Source organism: Monodon monoceros, unplaced genomic scaffold, assembly GCF_005190385.1.
Source record: "Monodon monoceros isolate NGI ecotype Baffin Bay Population unplaced genomic scaffold, NGI_Narwhal_1 Super_Scaffold_18, whole genome shotgun sequence".
In the NCBI taxonomy this organism is placed as follows: domain Eukaryota; kingdom Metazoa; phylum Chordata; class Mammalia; order Artiodactyla; family Monodontidae; genus Monodon; species Monodon monoceros.
In genome coordinates, this window is record NW_021703774.1 from 172077291 (window position 1) to 172085901 (window position 8611).

Here is an 8611-nt window from a genome sequence, read left to right on the forward strand (position 1 = left end):
AGACAGTAAGCACTCAATCAGGATTTGCTTCTATTTTGTTATTCATTATTAGTTAATTATCATTAATTATTGCTACCGGCATAGTACCTAGAAAAGAGGAATTCCTCAATAACTGGTGGGTGTTATAACATTATTATCATATTATTTCCTTCTAAGAGATGTTCCCCATCCACCCCAGATCCTAGAGGTGTTTAATCCAAACCTGCAGGTGTGTAATAAAACCGTGATCACCTCGTAAGGAGAGAATGCAAAACAACTCCTGGGATTAGCGCTGACATTTATTAAGTACTATTTTGTGGCAGACAGTGTGAAAAGTGCTCATAATAAATGTTCACAACAACCGCTGTGGTGTAGGTGCCATTCTCCTCCTGATTTACAGTAAGATGACCGAGGCTAAGAGGAGTTAAGACACTTGCCCAAAGGCACATCACTAGTTGGTATTAAACTGGGCTGGGGACCAAGGAGGTCTGGTTCCACGGCTGTCACATTCAGCCACTCAGCTCCACAGCCCACATCACAGGAAAATACAGCCCAGGCTGAGATGCAAAGGATGAAGCAAGGCAAGGAGGGGAAGACAGATTGGAGCCAGATAAAGCACAAGGCTGGGCCTGTGGAATGTCCCTGCAGCTCACGCAGTGACACTGCATTCACCCCGACCAGCTGGGGCCAGAGGCACTCTGGGATGGGGGTGGGGCAGAGTGCGAGCAGACCCAGCAGAGGTGGGGAGGGAGCCCACAGGGAAAAAGGAAAGTGAAACTGTTCTTAAAGCCAGAGTTCCTGCCACGATGTATCCTGACTGTGGAAAGACAAGGGGACCCCCACAAGGCACATTCCACAAGGCTTTGGGGTCATATTTTTAGGGAGTACACTTCTGGAAGTCAAGTTTAAATTTTTCATGTCCCTCACCAATCCTGTCTGTCTCAGCCAAGTTTTATCTTCATACCTTCAACAAAGAAAATGACATCACACAACAATGTGAATGTACTTGACATTACTGAACTGTACACTTTAAAATGGTTGAGATGGTAAATTTTATGTTATGTAGTTTTTTTTTTTTACCATAATTGAAAACAAAACAAAAAACTGACATGCAGAATAGATTCATTCAGTCATTAAGGGAATAGTTATTGAACACCTACTTGGGTGAATATCTAGGAATGGAATGGCTGGACCACACGGCACGTGTATACTTAAATTTTTAAGAAATCGTCAAACCGTTTTCCAAGGTCGTGGTGCCGTCCTATTTTTTCTTCGTAGCACTTATCAATACGTGACGGTATTGCCCTATCAATTTACTTGTCACCTTGTTTATTGTCTGTCCCCCCATCTAGACTGCAAGCCCTAGGAGGGGCTTGCAACCTTGACACTTGCCTGGTGCATAGCAGGTGCTCAGGGAATACACCAGCTGAACCAGTACGTGTGCACCACTTCCTCCCATCACGGGCACCAGGGAAGACCTGCCACCCAACTCTCCGCTCGTCCTCAGGGTGCCACTAATATAGTCCAGGTTCTGCCCTGGAAGCCACTCAGTCAATGTTGTTGGTTATGCAAATGGCCGATGAAGCAACCACTGCCGTTTCTTCGCCATAGTTGCTTGTGTCCTTCAGATAAAGATATTATTTGGATCCCTGCTCTGCCTCGCCGCCTCCTGGCAGAGTGATCTTAAAGCTCAGGGTGATGGTGGGGATCCTGTGAGAGAGTTTACACAGCATGCCTGGCACAGCTCCTGGCACTTTGTAAATGCTCAGTAAGCAAATAGCTGCGGCTATGGGAAAACCACAGCATCTTCCAGCGTCTCTCAGGATCTCCTGGCCCCTGATAAACGCCTGCTGAATTGGAGCAGCAGAGAAAGGCCCCTCGGATGGGGAGAAGACGCCCATAGCCCTTTCCTATGAGCAAAGCCTGGGAGATGGACCTCCGTGTTGCAGCATGCTGCCGCCTTCCCAACCTTGACCCCCTCAGCACTGCCACTCTGTATCTATGTGACCTTGGGTTAGTTGCTTAACCTCTCTGAATTTTTTTCTGCATCTAGAAAACGGGGACAGTGATAATCAGTCCTCAGGCAGTGTGAGGCACAAAGGAGGCACTGAATATGAAAAGGCTTTGAAATGATTTCCAACTGTCCTTTGGTCCACAGTGTACTAGACACCCAACAATTCTGATGTGATCCGGCCACTTCCTTCCCTGAGTGGGTACATCAAACTGGAAGAAACAGAGCAGAGAAAATAACCAAAACACCGTCTAAAAGTCACAGGCACCTGTGAGAGAGCAGGCCCTCCATAGGAAGCTCATCAGAGAGGGGCCTAGAAGGCAGAGCCGTGGACCCTGGGTGCCACCAGGATTCATGCTGGATCCGGATTCGATCTGGAGACCTTTCCTCCAGTGCTTCTTGGCTTGACCCAGACACACTGGCTCTGTGTTTCTTGGCCTAAGGTCTGGCAGGATGGGGGAAAGCCCAGGTGTTGTTGGTCAGGGTTGTTCCCTGTATCTGAGGATGTGATCGTTTCTCTTTCTGAGCAAAGACAGCAGGAAAGGAGGAGCAGAAGTGAAGGAACCGAGTGGAACCCTGTAGGGTTAGAGTCGGGGCATCTCTCTTAGGCTCTCAGATCCTGCGGCCCGTTCTCTGGTTGATGCCAAAATTCTGAAAGTATCGGAGATCATTATGACTTGTCAGTAAGATCGGCCGTGTCCACACATCATTCACTCGGAGCCGGGCAAGGGATGTGATCTTGGGGAAGCACATGCCCGGGGGGCATTAGGGTGGGCGATTCTGCTCCTTTCCTCTTCCTGGGTTTTCTGGAGGAGCTTGGACATTGCTGGGAGGTGTGAGAGCCCCCTCTCCAGAGAGGCATTTGTTTGTGTGACTGGCCAAAAGTGGGGGGGGCTGATTCTGAAATACTTGTCCCGATGGCACAGAATTGGAACTTATGGCAGCGTCCACTGCTAACTTTTATAGGCCACAGTCAGGCTCCTTAAATACTCCTCCTTGAGCCTTAAAACGCAGCCAGTAATTCCTAATGTTCCTATTGCTTTGCCGCCTCATCAGGGTCCTATGAAAATCACTGCTGGGTGAGCCCCATCCTGGGACGGCCTCACCGAACACTTAGTGATATTACCCTGTCCCTCCAGAGGCCGGTGCGCTCAAGTCAGGCATCAGAGAACCCATCGGAATGCCCTGTGGACCCCTTGGTGAGCGTGGAAAAGGCAGAAAGGAAATTGCCTGTGCCCTGCCGTGTCCCAGGAAACAGGGGTCCTGTTAGACAGCAGCCAGAAAGAAAGCGATAGAAGTGGCTGTTGCCGAGGACAAAGCCAGCGCCCCACTGCACTCTAATTCTCTGTCCTGTGGCATTTTCTTCATCCATACTCCAGCAATCCTCTTTATTTTATTGAAGTAGAGTTGATTTACAATGTTGTGTTAATTTCTGCTGTACAGCAAAGTGATTCAGTCATATGTTCAATTATATATATATACACATTCTTTTTCATGTTCTTTTCTATTATGGTTTATCACAGCATATTGAGTATAGTTCCCTGTGCTCTGCAGTAGGAGCTTCTTGTTCATCCATCCTGTATATAGTGATTTGCATCTGCGAATCCCAAACTCCCAATCCAGCAATCCTCTTATGTCACCGTGTGTATATGCATGTGTGTGCGCGCACACGCACGAGTGAGCTCCCAGGCCGTCACTAAATGTGTGTTGACTGCCTCTCGCCTCCCCCTGCCTGTGCCGGTTCTGTCCCTCTGTCCCGGTTCTGTCCGGAGTTCAGGCTGCTGCCTCCTCTCCTCTGTCGGGCCTCCCATCTCTCCACATGGGTAGGTTGGAATTCCAAAGGAGGCACCTCAGGGCTCCGGCCGCGCCTTAATGATCGCTCAGAAACCCAGACAAGGCCAGTTATGGCTGCTGAGGCCTGCGGCCCCCAAGATACCTGTCTGCAGTGGGGTTTATCTTGGTGTTTGCTTTCACCCGCTGCCCGCCGCTGGCTCACCGCCGATGGCCCTCAGTCTCTGCGGCAGGCAGGAGAGATAAGAGAAGAATGAGGACGCAGTGGTGGGGCTGGGCAGGGTGCCTCCATGGTTCCACCAGTTGGAAAGCCCCTGGGAGGAATCCCGAACTCTTTCCTCTCTGAGGAGTCCCCCAGGAGGCGGCCTGAAGGTGAGTGCGCGACCTTCGGCTCAGGCAGCCGGCAGAGCTGCCCACCCCGCCAGATGGCCCTGACAGCAGCCTTGACGGTCCTGGGTGAGCTGCACAGCCCTGTCATGGGCGGAGTGGTGTGGTTGGGGGCAGGGGTGAGGATCGGTGACCCACTCCCAGTAGGTGCTCAGTGAACTGCTGGCCTTTGAGAGGAACGTGGGGTTGGTGGACATAATCAGGTTTCAGACTCAGAGAGGCTCGGGTAGGGTCCCTGGCACTGCCACTAAGTAACTGTGTCACTTTGGACAAGTGACCTTTGTTTCTTAGTGCCTTAGTTTTCCTCCTCTGCAGAATGGGCTCTAACAATTTCCGGCTACACCAGAGGATGGGTGCCCCATGCAGGGGACTCAGCTCAATAAACAGAGGTCGGGGTTTTCTTTGGATGAATGCATTTCCTCTCTAACCCTGGATTTCACTCTGTGCTGGGCGCTGACGCAAGGTCAAGGCTGGGAACACAGCGGGACAGTTCGGGACCACAATGTGCAGAACTGACTAACCTGCCCTGCTGCACTGACCAGTCACCAGTGTGGAAGGAGCCCGGGTGTCCTGAGGCTGGTCCAGTGGCACAAACAGGTGGGTTTCGGGATAAACCATTGTGAGGGGTGTGATGAAGGGAAGGGGCACCTCTGTTAGCCACTTGCTTACATGGGTCCACTCACACCACCCTACCCCACCCTATGCATCCCGACCAGAACTTCACGTCCAGACACTCCTCCAGGCACACCAAAGCACCCATGCCCACATCCGTGACAGATGGTGGCCGCTGCTGCCACCTGACGCTAAGGCTAGCAAACAGACTGTGGAAGCCCAGTGCTTCGTGACACACCACAGACAATGCTACCACACACCCAGGTGTTGTGATCCAGATCTGGAGCTGGGGAGCCCAGCTCCAGGAGCCTTCCTGTGATGGTGAGTTTTCTCTGTCAACTTGGCCAGGCTGTCGTACCCAAGGATTTAATCACACACTGATCTAGGTGCTGCTGTGAAGGCATTTTGCAGATGTGGTCAACATCAACAAGCAGTTGACTTCAAGTAAAGGAGATGGACGTGCCAGAATGTGGGTGGGCCTCACCCAATCAGGTGAACGCCATCAGAGCAAAAACTGCGGTCTTGGGGAACAAGAAATGTGACCTTGGGGCTTCCCTGGTGGCGCAGTGGTTGAGAGTCTGCCTGCCGATGCAGGGGACATGGGTTCGTGCCCCGGTCCAGGAGGATCCCACATGCCGCGGAGCAGCTGGGCCCGTGAGTCATGGCCGCTGAGCCTGCACATCCGGAGCCTGCGCTCCGCAGAGGGAGAGGCCACAACAGTGAGAGGCCCGCGTACCAGAAAAAAAAAAAAAAGAAATGTGACCTCAAGTGTGCAACATGAACCTTTGCCTGAGCTTCTGGCCTGCTGGCTGTGGCCCCTACAATAGCATGAGCCAACTCCTTAAAATATATCTCTTTATACAAATACATATATAAAGAAGAGATAAATACAGAGACACGTAAAGATACATAAATATATTGGGACTTCCCTGGTGGCGCAGTGGTTAAGGATCCACCTGCCAATGCAGGGGACACGGGTTCGAGCCCTGGTTCCAGGAAGAGCCCACATGCTACGGAGCAACTAAGTCCGTGCGCCACAACTACTGAGCCTGTGCTCTAGAGCCCGCGAGCCACAGCTCCTGAGCCCGCGTGCTACAACTACTGAAGCCCGTGCGCCTAGAGCCCGTGCTCGGCAGCAAGAGAAACCACAGCAATGAGAAGCCTGCACACTGCAACGAAGAGTAGCTCCCCCTCGCCGCAACTAGAGAAAGCCTGCGCGCGGCAATGAAGACCCAGTGCAGCCAAAAATAAATAAATTTTTAAAAGAAGATACATAAATATAAATATTCTATTGGTTCTGTTTCTCTGGAGAACTCTGAGACACCCCCAATCCAGCCACCTGATCCCCTGAGGGGCAGCACCCACGCTGCCAGGAAAAGCATCAAAGTGACTGTGGCCTCGGGTTCAACAGGTCTTGGCTTTTCACTTCAGACTGCTCTGACTCTCGTTAGCAGAAATGGGTTTGAGTTGACATCCCACGACAGAAGGGGTTTATAGAAGCCCAGCATGCTTTCTGCAACCACTGACCCCGGGATCAGCAGTATAGACTAGGAGTTGGCAAACTACAGACCAATGGCAGATCCAGGCCGCTGCCCTTTGGTGTAAATAAAGTTTGGTTGGAATACAACCGTGCTCATTCATTTGTGCTCATCTATTTCCATGTTGTCTATGGGGGCTTTTGCACTACAACGGCCGGGTTGAGCAATTGGGACAGAGAGGGTGCGACTTGCGATGCCTATATGAAGGGGGACCTTCTGGGCTTGACTCCTGAGTGGGAGGTTTGCCAGCTCCCTGGGGCCTAAGCAGGGAGGAAAGTGAGTTCTCAGGAGGGTTTGGTGCAGTAGTTCTCAGACCTGGGGAATGAGGGGGGTGGTTATCAAACATGCAGATTCCCAAGCCCACCTCTGGAGATTCTGAGTCAGAGGCCCGGGTAGGCTCAGAAACCTGGGCCTGCTCCCCAGAGGAGCCTGATGCTGGTACCCCAGGCCCGTGTTATAGGAAACCCTGGATTAGGGGGGTTTCCCTGTCCAGGCTGTAGGAGCCAGTCCCTCAGTGGTGCCTGGGCGTGGAGATCCCCACAGGTACACTAGGCCTTTAAGGGCTTCCCACACCTGTGGTTACCCTGGCCCCCAGGAGAGTCTGGACCCTACCTTGGCTTTAGGATGCAGAGCTGCTGAGAGCCATGACATAGCCTTGCTCTGATCAGATAGGCTTAGGGGGGTCTGGTCTGCAGAGCTGGGTGGTGCTGCCTGGAGCTGCTGGCTGGAGATAAGGGACGTCTTCCCTGGTGCTAAGCCAGGCTGCCCGTCGCCAGTTCACACCCTTTCCCGAGACGGCATCGGAGCCTGCCCAGGCCTGGCCTCAGGCGGTGGCGCTTTGCTCTTCCGCGTTCTGCCCAAGCTGGCATCTGCTCGTCTCTGCACTCTGCCTGGAATGAGCCTGCCAGCCTTGTATGTGGCCAGCCTTGGAATCTCTTTGGGACCTTAGCTGCCTCAACTCTAAAATGGGAGAGAAAAATATGAAACTCCCACCCAGGAGGTCTGGTTAAAGGACCATGATGCAGTCCAGGTGAGAGCAGAGACCCTGTCTGCCTGTTTACTGCTCAGCCCTGAGCAAATGCTCAATCCAAGGTGTGGAGTGAATGAGTAAGTAGCTGGAGAAATACCAGGCTCAGAGTCCCCTCCAAACACCCTGACAGTGCTCCCTGCCTGCACATCTCTGGAGGGGCAGAGAGAGACGACAGGGCAGCTTATTTATCATCATCTCTTTATTTACAGCTCAAGAGAGCGCATGCAACAGGCCATCACAGGACTACAAGGGCGTAGCACCTCCCCCCTCCCCTGCTGCCCCAACACCTTAAAGAGGAACGACCCCCCCCCCCCCCCCCCCGCCCAGGGAAGTTCCCAAGAGTCAGAAAACCCAACGACTGAGGCCCCAGGCCCAGGTGCTTCAATTCATTTCCTCTAAAAATAAAGGCCAGTTCCAGCCCGGGAGACAGGGCCTCAGCCTGCGAGGTGGTCATTGCTGGTTACTCACTAGGCAAACTGGATCTCAGATTTGCCAACTCACACCTGAATGCAAACGCCCCCAAATCATCCAAATGTCCCTGACCGTCTGACAGTCCTGTCTCCCCCTCTGCATCCTGGGCCAGCGTCTCTGAATCTTTATTGTGCACAAGCACGGCCTGGAGAACTTGTGCTTCAGCAGGTCCCGGCGGGACCGGGATCCCACATTTCTGCCAAGCTCCCAGGTCTTCGTTCCTTTTCCCACAAGAATGTGGAATGGACATTGACAGTGGGGAATTGTAACAGGGAAGAGCCTTTTGTATCGTATTACGAGTTAATCACTAAAGGGATGTTGCCTATAAGCTCAAATTGTACACAATGGCCCATCTCTGGGAACCCTGCTTCCCAGATAATGAGCATTAAGCTAAAATACCTTTGTTTAGCTCACAAGAAACATTCTGGCCAGGCCCATCTGTGAATGACTGCAGGGAGGAAGAAATTAACACTTCCCTTCTGGAGGCTGATGGGAACCGGGAAGTGTTTGACTTTACTCGCTCCCCTTTTAGTATAAAAGGAGGCTGAATTCTAACTCTGGCAAGATGGTTCTTTGGGGCACGCGCTCACCATCTTCTCGTTTGTTGGCTTCCCAGTTAAAGTCATTAGTCCTTGCCCCAGCAACAGCAATAACAACAAAAAAGGATGGAGGGACCAGAAAGTCTCTTGCTTCCAGAAGAGGCTGCTTATCCTCCATCAGACCACCCGTCCTGACGTAGGATTCAGAAAATACGCTCCCTGCAATGGAAGCCCCTGGCTCTTCAGACTGGCA